Source organism: Aulonocara sp. 'chitande type north' Nkhata Bay, linkage group LG12 (assembly GCF_057382095.1).
Source record: "Aulonocara sp. 'chitande type north' Nkhata Bay isolate Kocher_YH1m ecotype deep benthic linkage group LG12, A_spYH_male_GT1.1, whole genome shotgun sequence".
Lineage (NCBI taxonomy): Eukaryota > Metazoa > Chordata > Actinopteri > Cichliformes > Cichlidae > Aulonocara > Aulonocara sp. 'chitande type north' Nkhata Bay.
Window position 1 is genome coordinate 10,601,603 of NC_141355.1, and position 20,385 is coordinate 10,621,987.

The 20,385-nt window shown below is 39.8% G+C and overlaps 1 pseudogene across 1 annotated transcript in view; it reads left to right on the forward strand.

Moving 5' to 3' along the window:
• LOC147316949 (serine protease HTRA1-like) overlaps positions 1–19,476 on the forward strand; it is a 31,695-nt pseudogene extending 12,219 nt beyond the window's left edge. The window contains exons 2-5 of the transcript XR_015131698.1: positions 6,410–6,509; positions 6,604–6,828; positions 15,810–15,905; positions 18,703–19,476. The product of XR_015131698.1 is annotated as a serine protease HTRA1-like (transcript). The remainder of the gene's footprint in view (positions 1–6,409; positions 6,510–6,603; positions 6,829–15,809; positions 15,906–18,702) is intronic.
• Positions 19,477–20,385: the final 909 nt, after the last annotated feature.

Genomic DNA, 20,385 nt, shown 5'->3' on the forward strand with positions numbered 1-20,385 from the left:
TAAGGTAGCGATTCAAGGAGTGATCATGTGATCCCATTTTTGTGTATTTTTACATTTGAACACATGCTTAAGTGAGTATTTCACCTAATACATTGTAAGTTATTGATGGTCTGTCCTGAATACTAAACAATCCTTTTTGAGAATTTCCCGATTTTAAATTTGTGTTCAGGAATAATCACTGAAATTTAAATAACAAAATTGTGTTATCTACTTGCAATTACAGCCTTGACATACATCAAACAACATCTTGAAACGACAGAGCATGAGAGTGAGGATCAGCAAAGAGAGTCATCTGATGAAGATGAATTCTTCTCCAGACCAATCTCCAGAAGGCTGCAAAGTGCAGTTGAGCTTGATGGTTATCTTGCTTGTGCCACAGACACCATGGAGCTGCTGCACTCCTTCTCAGCCATCAAAAACCTCTCTCTTAAACTGAACACAGCTCTGCCTGCTTCTGCTGCGTGTGAACGACTTTTTAGCTGTGCTGGTCTACTCTTCACTGCCAAACGAAGTCGGATTACCTCTGTTAATTTAGAAAACCAGCTCTTGCTGAAACTGAACAAAAGGTTCAGAAAGTAAAGTGTGAAAGAAATGCTAAGAGATTAAGACACTTACCTGCCTGTTGTTCAGTGTATGGGGAACAGTTTAAATGGTTCTACGCATGTTCAGAAACATTTTTGTCATTGTTTTAACAAACAAAATTCCTTCTTTTATATCTACATTTATTTACAAAACAAGTTACCTTTCTATACCTTGTTCATCTGAAAAATGTGCTTTGAACATAAATATTTATACTGGTGAATCGAGTTGAATGCCTGCTATTGACAACAGAATAAAACATCAGTCTGTTAAAAAGTAATTAATACTCTGAGTAGTTTTTGAGAACAGTACTTTGTACTTTTACTCAAGTATTTTTTTAACACCAGTACTTTTACTTGTAATTGAGTACAATTTAACCAGTGTAACAGTACTTGTACTTGAGTACAAATTTTGAGTACTCTTTCCACCTCTGATCAAGACAATTATGTTGTATTACATTACAGTGATTTAACGTTAATTTACATTCAAAATGTGAAGTCAAAGTCTATTTACGTAACTTTAATGATATTCTAGAAGAACAGAACATTACTGTAAAATGCACAGTAAAATACCTTCATATTAGGGTTTTTTCATATCCTTCGGTCGCAGCCATACCCGCGACCTTGTTGTTGTTAGCTCACATTCATTGGCCAAAGCTTAGCGTCATGTTATTTATATTTATTCAAAATAATATGATTCTTACGCAATCTAAACATGTATATGTTAGCACACTGGATGACTTCTGTTGTTATATTTCCAGCATCAGGACTGATCTAGCCTTAAGCTACCGTTTATCTTATTAAAATCTTTATTTAGACTCTCCAGAATGCTCCAATACAAAACAGACTAATGTAGCTTGTCAACCACACTTAAAATACATATCTGGAAATTTAGGTTTGGATTTATGTAATTTCTGTGGAGTGAGGTGAGCTGATAAAGGCAAGTCTGCATTTGGAATTAACTGTAGCTGACAAACTATTATAGCATAAATCTGACCCGAAGTGTTCATAAGTATATATATTCACTCTTGATTTTTGCAAAGCTGGCTTTGGACTCTGATTCTGTAACACAGATCATGCTTTAGAAATACATTTTGCCCTGTATTGTGATGAACAAGTCTCTGCATCAGTTATCCGATTGTTCAGTGATGACGCGTCTAATCCTACTTCCGGGTTTAAAGTAGTCTGCGTTTAATACGGCTTTTTTGTTGTTAACATGTTTAATGTTATGTATTTTCTTCTATTTGATCTTAAAAAGCTCCTAAAACAGTCAGTGATCCCTGTTGACCTCCCTCGGCTTTTATTACCACTAATCATTTATTTAAGCTCAGTTTTTAAAACCTTAGGATGTAACTACAGCCCAGCCCATGCAGCAGTATATGAATAACTAACCACGTATTGTGGATGGATTATCTCAGTTGTTCTCCTGGCTGAAGTTTGGTCCTTTTACAGCATCCTGCCATGCGATTACATTTGTTCCTGACCACCGACAACACTCACGTTAACTTTTATCGAGTGGAAAAAAAGTTAGCTTGTTTATATTATGCTAACATAGCTGTGTCGCTAGCGGTCACGTAGCACATCATTATATACCAGCTAGCCCAACTTCAGTAACCCTACAAACGTCACTGCACACAGAAGTTTTCTGTCTTCATTTATGCTGGAAGTGATAACAGAGCTATACGTTTTAATTTGTTTCCAAAACCCCGCAGTCAGGACATGCTATATTGTATTTAGATAGAAGCTAGCGAGCTAACTCCCTGCTAACTTCTAACTCCGTTAAATGTCATAAATTCCGTTTTCATGGATGCCTGGATGTTAAACTCAATTGTTACACCTGGTAGAGCAGAACGCTGATCATTTTATTAAAGATGAAAGACTTTAAACAGTTTTTCAACTCTCAGTAATGCCATAGTGATCGTTTGATATATGGACCTGCAGCGGAGTTTAGACCCAGACACGGCTAGTGACGTCAGACTGAACAATCGGATAGCAATTTGAGGGCCTGTGCTTGCTCTAAAAAAGATCACAATGCTTGTTGGGGAGATTGCATTTGCTCTTCAATTGTTCAAAGGACACAAAATGTCCATTTTCATAACAGTCTTCCACATACTGAATCCCCTTTCATTGCCATATATCCACAGTCTTCATCAGATGTACGAGTTCATTTAGTCTCAGAGAAATCTTTGAAGACAGTCCAAGTTTTCAGTCCAAGAGTTCTGTGACCTTTGCACCAGATTTTAACCAAATATCACATAAATGGCTAACCAGTTGTCACTTTAGACTCACTGACTGACATTACATTGTATGTGTTTGGACTGTGGGAGGAGGCTAGACAACCTGTGGAGAGTCTCAGGCTCAGGGAGAACATCCAAACTCCACGCAGAAAGGTCATACAGCTACTAGGTCCTGGGCATAACCGTTCCAAGAAGGAATCCTCAGCCTCACAATATCTCTTAGAGTCAGTAATTCCACTGATTGGTGGAGCTTCTCTTTTTGGGAAGTGACATTGCTAACTACTGCACCTCCGTGCTGCCTATAAGTCCCATTAATACAACCTATAGGTGGCACATGACGTTGATGACAACATTATCAAATGAATGTAATTAATTTTGTATTTAATAAGAATTGAAACTACTAGTTGAAGAATTTTCTGCAAGGTTTTTTTGCAACAACAAATGTGGCCCCCTACTGGCCATTATAAAGAAAGCAGGTTTAAGTCAATTGTACTTTGGTTTCAGACTTCAGACCTCAAAGTTACATCCATCTTTTCTATACAGTCTATGCCTTCTCTTTTGCTCTAATCATTAATATAAAATGCCAAATATGCCACTTGATCATAAGCACAGATTAGGGACTAGTACTAGGATTTAGCTAATATATTAAATTGAATATTCTGATAGTAACTAGCACTTGGGTAAAGTAAAATGTGAAGTGAATTTAAAGTTTATATCAGAAATTGCTGATAACCTCACTGCTAGCAGTCTACATAAGATAAAATGAGGACAGTGCTGCCCTATGACTTGCAGATAACAGTGTGTATGTCGGGAGTCCTGTCGTTACATTTCATCACCTTCCTCTGCTGTAAACAAGGTGATCAGGAAACAGACAGGCGAGAAATGTTGGGATATTTACGGCTGCTATTTCTGTTGATACAAGATGAAGATTGTGTGTGTGTATGTGAGAGAGAGAGAAAGAGCATAAACTAAACAGAAAGTGCTCAGTTGACTCTTGAACTATTTGTGTTCCTTACTGGCTGTGTGCAGAATACCAGGTAATATGGGCGTTATTTACAGAGGAGCATATCTTCAGTGGCTTATAAAGCACCTTAAGTTACATGAATAAAACATGACTGAAACTGGAGGATGGAATCACATCCCTTCAAGCTACTTTGTCATTTGATGTTTTGCTGATAATGACTACAATAGAGAGTGCCATCTAAAACATCATTCAGTTGGGTTGAGATTTGTAATTGCTTAGGTCATAGCATGTGAGTGACGGATGAGGTCTTTGCAGTGATTTGCTGCAATCTTGTAAAACTATGCCAGCATAATGGCCCCAACACTATGGATCCAAATTTCTAGATGGAAGCTATTTTAAATTTACATTGTTTTCATTTTCATTTGTATATTTCAGGTCTAACAAAAGGTTAAACTACTTCATCAGTAGGGCTGCGCGATATGATGAAATATATTGGATACACTGTTTATTTAATTTTTTTCATTGTTTGGATGGTCATCACATGGATGCAGGCACAGAGAATACCAGCATAGCCATTAAAGATGAGGCAGAAACAGGTAGCTCCAAACAGAAGGACCAGTCAAAACAAATCAAGGACCTTATTCCTAAACTAGTCCCCACCGCAGAGTCAAACATGACAAACCTCTTCTACCACATACGCAAAAATCACACGAAAGAGTATGAAGAGAGTTTACGGATGAGACGCAAAAGAAGAGCCGTCAGGTGCTCAAAATAAACCTTACACTCAAACATTAGAACAGGCTTTTTCCCGCAGCACACCATGTAATAAATACTCAAAAAGAAAACTGCGGAAGTTACAACTTATATTTAACAATGCATAGTTTCATGCATCGGTCAAAACACTCGACTCTAGGTACACAATGTCCAGCTGAAAACACTTCACACAAGTTGAGCTGCCCGAGAGTGGCAGAATTTACAGAAAAAGCACTATTTTGCCATATACATCGTTGTTGGGATGAGAAATGTCTTTCATCGGGATATGAGATTCTGGTTATATCACACAGCCCTATTCATCAGGTAATGCATGTAATTTTCACTTTACAACTTTTTTGAAGTGCCTAAGAACAATTCCTGCTAAAAACAAAACAAAATATAATTTACTGGGCGCAGGTTTCGCTCACTGGGATGAGCAGGAGACCATATGCCGCACGGCTGAGAGCAGCTGGTTCGAGTCCGACCCCCCATGTCTTTGCTCCGCTTTCCTGTTAGCCTTCACCATCCCTATCAAAAACAAATCCATAAAAAGGCCCCAAAAAGTTTAACAAACATAATTTACGGTATAAATTCTTAATAGAAATGTTGAATTTAATGTGTGATGACAATATGAAAATTTAATAGCAGATTAGCATCAAACGCTGTATTCATTTGATGGAAGATGGAGGGACATGCAAGCTGGCAATGCTGTGTGTCCTTTGTGTAATTGAGAGGATACTGAAAGCTACAAATTTATCCTGTCAATGCAGAGCTCACTCTTGATTTGTTGGAAGAGCTTTCAGAGGCAGAAATAGTTGGCATTTTGCCAAAGTAGCTTTTGGCAAAAACACAGACTGTCATTTGCATTTAAGACCATTTCTGCACAGACAAGTTTGTTTGTGCAAACGAACACGGCGTCAGCTCAAGAACCTGGCAGCTTCAGACCAACAAGTTTGTTTACCGAGCTAAGGAGAACTTGGGAGATATTGCCCCCAAGTGAGGAAAATACTGTTTTCCAAAGCAGGGTAAATTCCATTTCCTTTCATGAGCACTCAAGCATCAGACTTATTTCATGTCAGATTAATAGGAAGCTTCTAATCTATACTAGCAAAAACATATGGGTGGGTATTGTGTGTGCTTTTGTATAAACCAATGAAGATGTTTGTGTTTGCAGTAAGCCTGTGATCCCACTAATATTAAAAACCATACAAGCTCTGAGTGGAGTAATAATGTGCCAGTACTTGCCTGATAAGTATTCTGTAAGTCTGATAAGGAAAGAATTGTAAATGAAACTATTATCTTCATGTCACATGATACACAGATTCAGAGACACGCAAAGCAAAAGTGTTGATATAAATGTTTGAATTCTGAATAGGAGACTGAGTAAACTAGTGCATACAGGTGTAGGTGTTCTGGCGGAGGGCCAGAAAACACGGACACAGCAAAACAACTGCAGGGCAGATAATGTCCTTTTCTCCCATCTTGGCTTCTCTAATGGCAGCAAAAGTGCAGTCAACTTAATAACAAGTAAATGACTGCATTCGATCTAGTTAAGACCTCTCTAAAATGACAAAACCCTAAAAATAATACTCATAAAAAAGCTTTACTGCTCAAATGAAAAATCTATAAAAGGCTTCATTAATAAGACAAGCCAGTAATGAACTGAACCTAGTAATAACTAGGTTCGACCAAACATTAACAGAAGCTGAAGATGTTTGTTGCTTCCAGCTCTTTGTATGAGTCTTTTTACAGCCCCACTTTCTTTTAAACGATACATGACTGTTTTGGAAATAAAGTCTGTTTAAGTTTTAAGATTTCATTTTTCTATTAAAGAAATTTTTTTGAAAACTTTTATGCCTTTTCTTTTATACTAAAAGGGGCACAGCATCCGGGAAGTATACGCTACAAGTTTAACTTCATTGCAGATGTGGTGGATAAGATTGTCCCAGCTGTGGTACACCTGGAGCTTTTTCAAAGGTAAACCAAACCAAAGCAGAAAAATGAAGTAGCATTTCAAAATGCTCTTTTAGATGCAAAATGACCTTTGCTATTAATCTTTTTTTACTGCCAGAGTGCCATTTTCCAGTGAGGAGGTCTCTGTGTCGAGTGGCTCTGGGTTTATAGTGTCAGAGGATGGCTGGATTGTCACAAATGCTCACGTGCTTACCAACAAACAGCGGATAAAAGTTGAGTTGAAAAGTGGCGTACATTATGAAGCTGCGGTCAGGGATGTGGATCAGAAGATGGACATCGCTCTCATCAAAATCGATCCAGATGTGAGTGTCCTGCTGTTTTTGTGGGGCTCCCCAAGGGTTTAAGGCAAAATCAGTGGTGCGTTTCATCTTGCTGAGTAGCTTGTCATCAGAGGCTAACATCAAAGTGTATTAATCCTGCACACAAAGCAGTGAGAAATCCAGGGAGAGAGTCATCAAGGGCCTTTGCCTACCAAAATTAGACTCTGTTCCTTAACATGGCCAATTTGCAGACTGAATTCCTTTGGGGTGCTATTTGTTCATGTATCATGAATTCAAAGCCCCAGCTATTTTTTGTGTGTATACTTACAAGAGCGGTTTTGAATAAAACATGTTCCAACTTAGACTTGCTCATACAGAACTGGCTGCTTTGTGTGGTAGCAGGTGCTCTATTCCCAACCACTTCAGTCAGACGGCACTCAGTGTGAAGCACGTGATTAACATCTTTAGGGCTGATCTGAATACAGGAACACCTCAAGATCAGCAGAAGTTAACCAGAAGCATCACTGGATTTAACTGCTTTAAAGCTGAAGGAGTTTTCTCTTTTTAAAAACCTGGGAGTGGTGACAGTTGTACAATGCTTTAACACTCTGTGATACATTCTTTGCATAAGGGGTTCTAAAGCTTGCCTAAAAGGCATATTTGTTGTGACATAAGAGCCCATACCCCGGGAGGTGCAGCTATAAATTAAATGAAGCATTACAATTCCCACTAGAGATAAATGGCGTGAGCCTGGCAAAGGAGGAACCAGGCAGAGTCAAGCTGAAGCATTTTTTCGTTTGGTGTACAACTAAATGTTTTTGTATTAAAAAATGCACTTTAAACACTCATTTCCACCGTAGGGCTTTGGCAACCTTTTCCAACCAGTGACAGTTAACCTTCATCAACATCAACAGAAATCTCAACAGAAAAAGAAAAAAACTGCTAATAATAATGTTTGAACAAGTGAGTGACTGGAACAAGTTATGCAGTGGAAGATTTTCTAAAATTCAGCAACATGATTTTTGCTTGCAGGACTAGTTTTGAGAGACCATAAACAGCTGGTCTCTGAATGAGTTGAATTTCACAGAGGAAGGATCGTTTCACCAATGGAAACCTTACAAAAAAGTATAACAGTTTTATTACTGGTTTATCTCAGGTTTAGTGGGCAACTCATATCTTCTGAGGCTATTGCAGAAGCTAGCATTAGAATCTGCCATGGTCCATTTGCTGTGTCTCCTTCACGGTTTCTTGCCAGACCCATACTTAAACTCCTGCTCGGAGGTGCTGATTCTCATTCCTGCTACTTCTCAGCAATGAACTGTTCCACTGCAAGCTGGAGGCCACCACCTGGTAAAGCCAACATAAACACAAAAAGCAGAGACAAAATCCACCTACAAATTCTGTCTATAAAAGTTACAAACAGAATTTGTGTCAAAGGGCAGCCCCAGCAAAGTCCAACAGCCACTAGAAACAAGTCCAACTCATTGTCGTCAATGCAACCAAGTTCTCACTTCCAAACAGTCCTTTTTTTTTTTGTGTCCCGTTTGGATCTTTAGCCATCAGAATAGTTGTCTTAAGGCCAAGAAAGATGCCAAGTGGATTTATTTTACCAAGTGGATCATCATGGCCTTGCCATATTGGTCCATTTGATTGACCTTTATTATAATTATGAATTGATTTTATTTTCGGTTGCTACAAACGGGACAGACATGACTGGGGGATAGGACAAGGAGAAAGAATGAAAGAAAGAGAGGGAGAGAAAGAAAACCAAAGGGGAGAAGAGACGGTGAGAAAGGGGGGAAGAAAGAAAGAAAAACAAACAAAAACACCTGGATCACCTGTATGGAGAAAAAAAAACAGAAGAGAAAGCAAACAAAAAAAGAACAACATAATAAAAAACAGCACCATCACAATAAACTAGCTAGCAGTAGATAACAGTAGATACTAAATATTAAACGATATTGTGCAGCACGCAAGATAGACAGCGCACAATGTGCTTTGAGGCAGCAGCCAAGAAAGGTGTAGTCCGCGTCTGTGAACATCCGTGTGTACACCTGTGTGCACACCTGTGTGGATCAGCATGCTTGTATTCCAAAGCTTTCTCCGCCCCAGATATCCAGAGGCTCCAGAGTACAAGGACCCGAGGAGGACCACCAAAAGGGGGGGAACCGTGCCACCCTCCTGGGAAGAGCTGAGTAGAGCCCCAAACGAGAGGTCACCCAGCAGCTACGGAGCAGAGGCCAGAGGGGGTTGCAGTGGCGTGCTCGCGGGCTCTGCCGGCAGCCAGCTGTGCCAGAGAGGACCGAGCTTCAGGCCCAGAGGCCAGAGGCCTGAGGGCATCCCACCCCCCGGAAGGGGCCCAACCGGGCCACAGGCGCCAGGCCCCGCCAATCGGCCACCAGGAGTGAGCCGGTACATACATGAGCGCCCAGCCCGAGACGACAAGGACCACCAACACACCAACGTGTGAGGGCATCAGCCACCGGCAGGGAGTGTGGTGAGGGGAGATAGGCCTCCGTACTTTGGAGGGCCTGAGATGTACCCAGAGAGACCCAACCTGACATATAGACAAAGACGAACAGGTGCACGCGGTCACAGTCCATATTTTCAAAGTGCCTCCAATAGGATCCCCCAAGGGATGATGTCAAACACCTTCTCCAAGTCCACAAATAACATGCAGACTGGTTGGGCAAATTCTCCACTCGAATATCTCAAGAGGATAAAAGCCAGGACAAAAAACACATTGTTCCTCTTGAATCTAGGTTTGACTAATGAACAGACTCTCCTCAGTAGTACCCTAGTGTAGACCTGTCCAGAGACCCTAAGTAGTGTGAGCTGTCAATATTTAGAGGACACCCCTCTACTCAAAGATGGGAATCATCACCCTAGTCTACTAATACAAAGGCATTGGCACAGATCTCCACATGATGTTGCATAGGCGTGGCACCAAGACAGCCCTACAACACCCAGGATCTTTGGGAATTCAGGGCAAATCTCATACATGCCAGGGGCATTGGCATCAAAGACCTGTTTAACTGCCAAAGTGACCTCACCCCCCAGTGGTGGGTGAGTCACCCCGCTCATCTCCATACTCTGCTTCCTCTATGAAAGGCATGTCAGTGGGATTGGGGAGATAATCAAAAATATTCCTTCCACTGCAGCATCCTGTCAAAGTTCAGCAGGAAGTAGGTACTTGTGATCTTGCTAGACGCGCCGAATGAATCCTCACTATATTTGGGTTCCCCCCCAAACTCATCACCAGGTGGTGATCAATTTAAAGATCAGCTTCTCTCTTCACCTGAGCATCCAGAACACCCAACTATAGATCTGATATATAGGGTGGGCCATTTATATGGATACACCGTAATAACAAGGGAATAGTTGGTGATATTAAAGTCCTGTTTGTGGCACATTAGTATATGTGCGGGGGCAAACTCCTCAAGATGGGTGGTGACCATGGTGGCCATTTAGAATTTGGCCATCTTGGATACAACTTTTGTTTTTTCAATAGGAAGAGGGCCATGTGACACATCAAACTTATTGGTAATGTCACAAGAAAAACAATGTTGTGCTTGGTCTCAACGTAACTTTATTATTTCATGAGTTATTTACAAGTTTCTGACCACTTATTAAATGTGTTCAATGTACTGCCCATTGTGTTGGATTGTCAATGCAACCCTCTTCTCCCACTCTTCACACACTGATAGCAACACCGCAGATGACCCCAAAGATAAAAGTCTAAGGGGGTCAGATCGGGAGACCTTTGGGGCCATTCAACTGGCCCACGATGACTAATCCACTTTCCAGGAAACTGTTCATCTAGGAATGCTCAGACATGGCACCCATATTGTGGTGGTGCACCATCTTGCTGGAAAAACTCAGGGAACGTGCCAGCTTCAATGCACAAAGAGGGAAACACATCATCATGTAGCAATTTCAAATACCCAGTGGCCTTGAGGTTTCCATTGATGAAGAATAGACACACTATCGTTGTACCCCATATACCACACCAAACCATCACTTTTGTTGTTCCAACAGTCTTGGAGGGATCCATCCAATGTGGGTTCGTGTCAGACCAATAGTGGTAGTTTTGTTTGTTAACTTCACCATTCACATAAAAGTTTGCCTCATCACTGAACAAAATCTTCTGCGTGAACTGAGGGTCCTGTTCCAATTTTTGTTTTGCCCATTCTGCAAATTCTGTGCGCCGATCTGGGTCATCCTCGTTGAGATGCTGCAGTAGCTAGAGTTTGTAAGGGTGCCATTTGTGAGTTGCTAACATCCGCCGAAGGGATGTTCGACTAATGCCACTCTCCAGTGACATGCGGCGAGTGATACGCTGTGGGCTCTTGCTGAATGAAGCTAGGACAGCCACTGATTTTCCTTCATTAGTGAAAGTTTTCTTGCGTCCACATTTTGGCAAATCCAACACTGAACCAGCAAGCAGTTTGCTAACTGTAGCATGGGAGATGGGTGGTCTTGTAGGGAGTCTTGCATTGAAATCTGCTGCAATGACCCGGTTACTGCGTTCACCAGATATCAACACGATTTCGATCCACTCCTCACGTGTTAACCTCTTTGACATGTCAATGGCTGTGAACAAAGAGAAACTTGTAAATAACTCATGAAAGAATAATGTTACATTGAAACCAAGCATACCATTGTTTTTCTTGTGACATTACCAATAAGTTTGATGTGTCACATGGCCCTCTTCCTGTTGAAAAAACATAAGTTGTATCCAAGATGGCCGACTTCTAAACGGCCACCATGGTCACCACCCATCTTGAGGAGTTTGCCCCCTGTATAGGAATTTCTTTTATTTATGTATTAATCACATTATTTTATTTTATAATGCCTTGGTGCCACTGGATTTAAACATGTTCCACACTCACACTATAAGACAAATGGTGGGGGTGTAGTAAGGAAGTTGGGGGAAGCAGACCACTCCACAGGAAGAGTATTTTGTCTCTTCGAGGACTCTGGGAGGTAGCAAGGGAGTGTGAACCCTAAGGTGTGAAACAGCTGTGTACTGCCTTTTGTTCCTGAAGAAGGTATTTAATAACAGATATGATTCAATGCAGAGAGGTCTGTTAATACATAGTGAGTGAGAAAGGTGACTCGAAAGGAAAAACTCAATGCATCATGGGAATCCCCCGGCAGCCTACGTCTATTGCAGCATAACTAAGGGAGGATTCAGGATCACCTGGTCCAGCCCTAACTATATGCTTTAGCAAAAAGGAAAGTTTTAAGCCTAATCTTGAAAGTAGAGATAGTGTCTGTCTCCCGAATCCAAACTGGAAGCTGGTTCCACAGAAGAGGGGCCTGAAAACTGAAGGCTCTGCCTCCCATTCTACTTTTAAATACTCTAGGAACAACAAGTAGGCCTGCAGAGTGAGAGCGAAGTGCTCTAATAGGGTGATATGGTACTACAAGGTCATTAAGATAAGATGGGGCCTGATTATTTAAGACCTTGTATGTGAGGAGCAGGATTTTGAATTCAATTCTGGATTTAACAGGAAGCCAATGAAGGGAAGCCAAAACAGGAGAAATATGCTCTCTCTTTCTAGTCCCTGTCAGTACTCTTGCTGCAGCATTTTGGATTAGCTGAAGGCTTTTCAGTGAGTTTTTTGGACATCCTGATAATAATGAATTACAGTAGTCCAGCCTGGAAGTAATAAATGCATGAACTAGTTTTTCAGCGTCACTCTGAGACAGGATATTTCTAATTTTAGAGATGTTGCGCAAATGGAGTCTTACATATTTGTTTAATATGTGCTTTGAAGGACATGTCCTGGTCAAAAATGACTCCAAGGTTCCTCACAGTGTTACTGGAGGCCAAGGTAATGCCATCCAGAGTAAGAATCTGGTTAGATACCATATTTCTAAGATTTTCAGGGCCGAGTACAATAACCTCAGTTTTATCTGAATTAAGAAGCAGAAAGTTAGCGGCCATCCAGGTCTTTATGTCTTTAAGACATTCCTGCAGTTTAACTAATTGGTGTGTGTTATCTGGCTTCATGGACAGATAGAGCTGGGTGTCATCGGCATAGCAGTGAAAATGTATGCTATGTCTTCTAATGATGCTGCCTAAGGGAAGCATGTATAATGTAAACAGAATTGGTCCTAGCACTGAACCCTGTGGAACTCCATAATTAACCTCAGTGTGTGAAGAGGACTCTCCATTTACATGCACAAATTGGAGTCTATTAGATAGATATGATACAAACCACTGCAGTGCAGTACCTGTAATACCTACAGCATGTTCTAATCGCTCTAATAGGATATTATGGTCAACAGTATCGAATGCTGCACTAAGGTCTAGCAGGACAAGCACAGAGATGAGTCCACTGTCAGAGGCCATAAGAAGATCATTTGTAACCTTCACTAAAGCTGTTTCTGTGCTGTGATGAGCTCTGAAACCTGACTGAAACTCTTCAAATAAACCATTCCTCTGCAGATGATCTGTTAGCTGTTTGACAACTACTCTTTCAAGGATTTTTGATATGAAAGGAAGGTTGGAGATTGGCCTATAATTAGCTAAGACTAGCTTCATTTAAAATGCAGGACAATTTAGGAAAAATGAATTTTCCTTTACTTACAATGGTGTGAGTTGTACCATCCGGACACCTATGAATTTCTTTTTTGGTAGTGAATTTCCTGAGGGGAAATAAACACATATATATGACTTTATCACTGAATAAATGTTATCATGAACTGAATTCCTGGATGCTGTGACAAAAACATACGATTCTGCTCACTGCTGGCTTGTCTGTTGTAGGAGTTGGCAAGAAACTGACGTATTCTGTCCACAGGGATGGCAAAAGAAATTCCAGCAGCCACTTTCAGAGTATTTATGCCTATTACATCTCCATCCTGTTAAAAGCACAAAATAGAGGGGCAGCTGTGTCTGTGGTCTTCATTGATTTCACAGTTTTGCCTCATGTAGAGAAAGAAACAGCAGTACTGTGTCCTTTTCTTCCACTGCACATAACACAACTCAGTGTCTATTAAGTGTTCTTTTTACCCACAATGCAAATCATCAGTCTTGGTTATTGTCATAACTTATCTGTGTTTTCACAGCAAAGGACAATTAAAAAAATGCATGCTCGGTATGGCAACTATTCTCCTTTAGAAAAAAGCTGCAATTTTCGGGAAGGCAGGCTGGAGGCAGCAACCTTGATAAATGAATATACAATCTGTATCATTTTATTCCATAGTAACAATGCAAAGACCTCCATAATCGGGTCTTGTCCTAAAATATTTTGTGGAAGGCTTAATTTTGAACCTGAGGGAGTAGAGTGAAGATACTGGGTATTAAATAAAACAATATCATGACCTTAGTCCACACAGTCATAAATAAAACAAGAAAATCGCCTACATAGCAGCAAGCATAACAAACATGCAAATGGCCTGGTCTTATCTCTTTACACGTGACAGCACTATAAATCCTCTTACCAAGTTGACAAGCGGTCCACCGGAGTTTCCATACTATGAATAATACAAAAAAACAAAAACATTTTCTTACCCATTGTTCATTAAGAATAAAAACAAATAAAGGCAGTTAAAATGAAAGGCATCAATAGGTTTATAATGCTTATTCACTCACATTTATAATGGCATCAGTTTGGATGTAGTCCATGTCAGAGTCCTTAAAGCCCAGCTCTAGGCTGTTGCGATTGGCAGTGCTGACAATGCCAGTGGTGACAGTGTTCTGCAGAGAGAAAGGGCTTCCTACTGCCACCACAAATTCACCTGGACGCAGGTCTGAGGACTGGCTGAGACGCAGCACGGGCAAGGGACCCTGCGAGTGAGCCACAAAGAGACATGACAGGACCGGCCTAAGGACCACCTTGAACTTAAAAGGCTGGGGAGCCATATACAGGCACTGTCATAGCAGAGGGGTTTGATCCAAACAGAGGGTGAAAGGGCAGTCCAGGAAGGTAACAGCTTAACCTCTGTCTCTCTTCCACAGCATGTCTTTTATCCTGTCTTCCTTCTCTCACCCCAACCGGTCGCAGCAGATGGCCGCCCCTCCCTGAGCCTGGTTCTGCCGGAGGTTTCTTCCTGTTAAAAGGGAGTTTTTCCTTCCCACTGTCGCCAAAGTGCTTGCTCATAGGGGGTCATATGATTGTTGGGTTTTTCTCTGTATCTATGAAGCGCCTTGAGGCGACTTTTGTTGTGATTTGGCGCTATATAAATAAAATTGAATTGAATTGAATAGTACCAGTGCCTTAAACCTTCCTGTTTTTTTAAATGGCCAGCAGACTCTGACTACAAAAGTGCAGATTCATGTAAAATGCTGAAGTAACAACCTGCTTCTATTTGTGAATAGCATATATTTAAGCCTCTGGAGGGTATAATTGGCTGTTTTTGACTACTTTTGATTTTATCTTTATATTTCACCTTTGAAGACTATTTACGTTGCCTTGTTTGACATCATTCTTTTCAGCACAACTTCACATGTATGAATTTACAGTTTGTTTTCATTTTGTCATACGGATCTAAAATCACACAAAAAAACTCTGAGTAGGAAAAAGTTCCTTTTTTTTAGTTTGAAAATCACAAATATTATATCAAATGTCTATATTATCAAATAAGTGGCCAATTAGCAAGGAGCATCTTCATAGGAATTATAGTTTAAAAAAAGGTAGCATGTGCAGTTACCATTACCTATCGATCAGTAAATATCACAATATAGATATCAAAGATATGAAGAAACAGTAAAATAACCAGATAAAAGTAAAAAGATAGATGCATGGTTTTGACCAATTTTATTAAAAAAAAACCACAAATTTCTTATCTGGTGTTCCTGTAATGTTGTCTTGCACACTGAATTTCAGTAGTACTACCACTCAGAGGTTTAGCTGAACTACACCTTTTGTACTAATTATTGCCCTTTTGAAATATATAGGCATGTATTTAATACTGCATAAACTATAATTACTTTTGTCATTTCAAAATAAAATGTAGATGTTTGATGAGATATGAAACAAATTTCAACCAGTGGGATAACCTGTTTCTCTGTTGTTGTGTGATTGTCCAGTTTAATCCGAGATCTCAAGGAACGTGAGCCAGAATTTCCAGATGTGAGCTCAGGTGTTTACATCTATGAGGTAATACCTGGAACAGCTGCATCCAGGTAAGAATTGTGCTGCAATACATTTATTCTTTTGTGAAAAACTGAGATTTCATGTAGCTTGAAAATTAATAGGTAGGGGGCAGAAATGTACTATTAGAACTTGGCATCCGGAGATCAAGCTCTGGATATTTTCTGAAAAGCGTCAGATTTCTGCCTGACCAACCTGCCCTAATAGTAAGATCATAGTCAAGGATCCATGCAGCATATTCAACTTAACACCTGGACCTGTTAGCTTCCATTGTTGTTTAGTGTAGGTCTGACAATCTACATTTAAAAAAACAGAGACTCCAGCTGCTGGGTTGCAAAGCAGGCTAATCTGGTGGTAGCCAAACATCTAAAGAACTTCCAGCACAAAAAGGCGATGTGAGAATAGTGGAGAAGGAGTTGCCTCGTGTTGCTTATGTGACAAATATGGGGCAAAAGATGGCGCTGCCTTGGACAAACACTTGTTTTAGAGCCATTAGTGCTTTCAGTGCTTCAAAAATGTTTATTGTTATAAGTTATGGCTTCCATCTGTGACACCCCAGAGATTCATGCATATCTCTGATCTGTGGCTATTTCCTGCTATCCCCTGATATTGAGGGCAATTATCATATTGTAAACATCACATCAGGAATGCTGTTCGGAGTGATGTCAGGCCCAAATAGCAGCACCCTCTCTCTTCTTTCTCCTCCCAAAGTGTGTCAACTTGACAATGCTCTGTGTCTCACTCTGAAACTCTTATGATTCCTTATAAAAGATCTCAGATCATTATGTCAAAGCAAAATATCAACAAGTATGTACTTTAATGCTAAAACCTGGGCATGGAAGTTATGCACCCAGTTCTTGTTTTCAAGTCTTTCCAGATGTATGCTGTACAATCATTCCACCTTGGAAAAAAATGATTATAATAAGTTAGAAAAGTATATATTCACCTAATAGTTGGTTAAATATCCCTTAGTAAGTTGCAATTTAACCAGATATTATTAGTAGCCATCAATAAGCTTCTGGTAGGATATTTGACCACTTTCTTGGCAGAATTTTAGAGTTAATTTAAATTGATTGACTTGGCTAGTCCAGAAATTTTCAAAAGGGTTGAAATGGCCATCCCACTAACTTAGATTCAAGCTTAGAATCATCAGTCAAACAACTGTAAATAAGTACAAGTTATTTGTATGTGTCTCCAGTTTGCCATGGTCTGGAAGAAGACCCAAACTGTCTTCCTCAGATAAGAGAAAATTATTTAAGACCCAGGAATTACTAAGGCTTGAGCCTGCCATGAACTAGAAATGGCTGGAACACTAGTGTCACTGTCAACAGTGAAGCAAGTGTTACATCACACCGACTGAGGGGGTGTCAACCAAGAAAGAACAGCTATAAAATTGAAGAGCTTTCAAACTTGAGAACATTGCTGTTTAGCTGCCGGTACAGTGCAGCTAAGCTTCCACTGTATCTGCTGCATACACTGGAACATTGCACAGAGTAGGTGGAATATTTAATAAATCAAAGTTCTTCAGATTCACCTTAAATCAATAGTTTGACAGTTAAAACTTGGACACAATTCAGTGTTTTGACTTGTCAGTGCTCTCAAACACACATCCATGGATAAAGCAGGCTAACATTAGACCCAGCTCCAACCTGACAAAAAAAAATTGTGGACTATGCTTAAAAACTGGGTCTGTGCCAGAAAACCAACAGATTGAAATGAACTCTACCAATTCTGAAGAGAAAAATAGTCACATATATAACCATACTTATTCCAGAATCTTGTTGATGGCTATTTTTCAGCCAACAGGTCTTTTTTTGTATGCATGCACACACATCCACCTCGATGACTTCTGATTATCTTTGATTATCAGAAGTTTGATTATCATATTGTGTTATGATTCATCACAGGTGATAGTTTTCTTACTCACTATTGTGCTAAGTTTACTAAAAGATACTAACATAGTCTTTAGAGTTGAGTGATACATTTCCTGGGGATTCATTTGAGTGTAACTTTCCCATTATAAACTACACAGGAAAGGCATTGCTTCTTCAATATAATATCCAGTGCAGCTTTAATGTTATGGGTTTTGTTTGCTGTATTTTAAGTGTACATTGTAGAGATTATTGTAGACACTTTCCTATTGTTATCCTAAATGCTACACTGTTTTACAGATTAAATCTTTTCAAAGTTGGATACCACAGCTGTGGGCTTCATTTATTTATGTATTTTCTTATTTTTATTGCAAAGCTGCACAGTTGGGACTTGTTTTGGTACTGGTTTACAGAGTGTAACAATATCTGCTGTGAACTGGCATTTGGAGGCCTTTCTGGGTGGATTAAGAAATTTCTTGCAGTTCTCAAGGCTTTAGATTAAACTCATTATTCTTGCACTTCCCAAAGGCAATGCTGACATCTTTTTTATGGAAGACAGAATCCTTCTCTCTTTCTTTAGACTATATTCTTAATTGTCCTCCCATGACATTGAAGCCTTATACTTTGCACAGAACACAGCAGTTGACTAACATCCAAGCATTACAGCACAGCCTGTCAATTCAGTGACAACTTGGATTGCCAGTCTAGTAACCTACTAACCTACTGTCATCCTGCCAACAGCAAGACGATCAGCAAATGTACATACCTAACATGCAAATATCTGCCAGTGAAGAGATTTACAATCAGTGAAGGGTTTTTTTTTTTTTTTGGGGGGGGGGGGGGGGGGGGGGGCTGACACAGGAGCAGGCTTGTCTTGTGTGAAAGTTACTGGTGTCTTCCTTAGAGTTTGACACCTTTTCAGCTTGTGATTGATGGTATGGTGTTGATATCTCTGCAGGGGAGGTATGACTGATCATGACGTCATCATTGGCATCAATGGACACCCTGTCCACACCACTCAGGAAGTGAGCGATGCCGTCAAGCACAGCACCTCAGTCTTTGTTTTGGTGAGGAGAAAGGATGGGGATGTTACGCTAATGATCATCCCTGAAGAAACTGACTGATACCACTGTCTGTCTGCAAGTAGCTGGGTTTCCATCCAATTGTACTGTGCATTTCCAAAAAGCAGAAGTATAAGAATTAGCAGTGCCAAAATGCCCCAACATGCTATTACCTTAGTTTTATGGTTCCCTTTTAGGAGGGTTACAGTTTCCTCATCATAGAAAAGAAGATGTTTTTTGGCATTTTGGTTCTCAGTTACAGTGTAATGAATCTTTGCCTGTTTTACTTTGCTTTCAAAATTGTCAGAATTCTGAAACAATTCACAAGTCCAGAAGAGCAAACAGTTGGATATCAGCCACAAGTTGGTAATTAGCACCACCATAAGATCTTTCAATGATGTAACATGTTCAAAACACCATAGTAGCATTTATAAAGATCTATGCCTTTTTTTTTCTTCAGCTGTTCATTAGTCACACAGAAAGTTCAGAAATTCAATTAAATCATCAGAGGTACAAATGAATATTTCCAGTCTCAAGTTATGAAGTTATGAGCACACTGCTCATAATTCAAGATTCAAGATTCTTTATTCGTCACATGCATAGTTATACAAGTATAACACGCAGTGAAATGTAACCTGATACGCTCCTCGACTTGTACAAAAGGGGGAGAGAAGAACAACATTATATATTATATACATTAGGTGAATGTGCAGTAGTAGATTTGTATGCAGCAAGCAGGTGAATTCTGTAAAAAATAATTTGATTTAATTGACAGTACACATGTCTGGTTAGATCCAGCTGTTTAATAGAAAGCTGTAAGAAGGAAATAGACAGCTAAAGTTAAATTTGCTGCATTTTTTCAGGTGGTACACACTGTAACAAGTTTGAGAAACACTGATAAGTGTATGTGTGCTTTTGGAAAACATTTAAAGCTGCTGTACAGAATCTTTGAAACAAGCTTAAAACATTTTTAGAATATAAACAGAGCATCTGCTTCTCTTTACAGCTCCTCACTCCACCAGGGCTGTTTGGCACTTTCTGATAGTGTGCAAATGTGATGTACGTACTGCGGCAGTCATACAGACAACTGAACGGTCCAAAAGTTGGCCTACCTATTACTGGCTGAGGTTTTAGTAGAGTTGTGGCTGAACCACATAAAAATATATCATTAATTTTAATCTCCCCAATCAATTATAATGTTATGTTGGAATGTTGTTAAAGAGGGTCAACAATGTTTCAACCCAGTTTGTTTTTCAGATTCTGTATAGTAGCTTTAATATAGGGAGAACACAACTTCCAGATTGTGTGAGTAAAATTAGGTTTTTTCTATTTGTCAGTTTAACAGTTTCTGTTTTGCCTGTCACTGTTCCCTGTCTGTTTTCTTACCTGGTTCTTCCTGACCTTGCCCTTTCTCCTCACGTTCCTCTTTCCTCTCTCCCTATTTGGACTGACAATCATACACAAATAGATTGTATTCAATTAGATGAAAAATTATTAAGATCGCTAACAAAAAGTCCTCTCTCAGTCTACTTTCAACCAAAAGGCAAATAACCAAACCACATGAACATCTAATAAAAGAT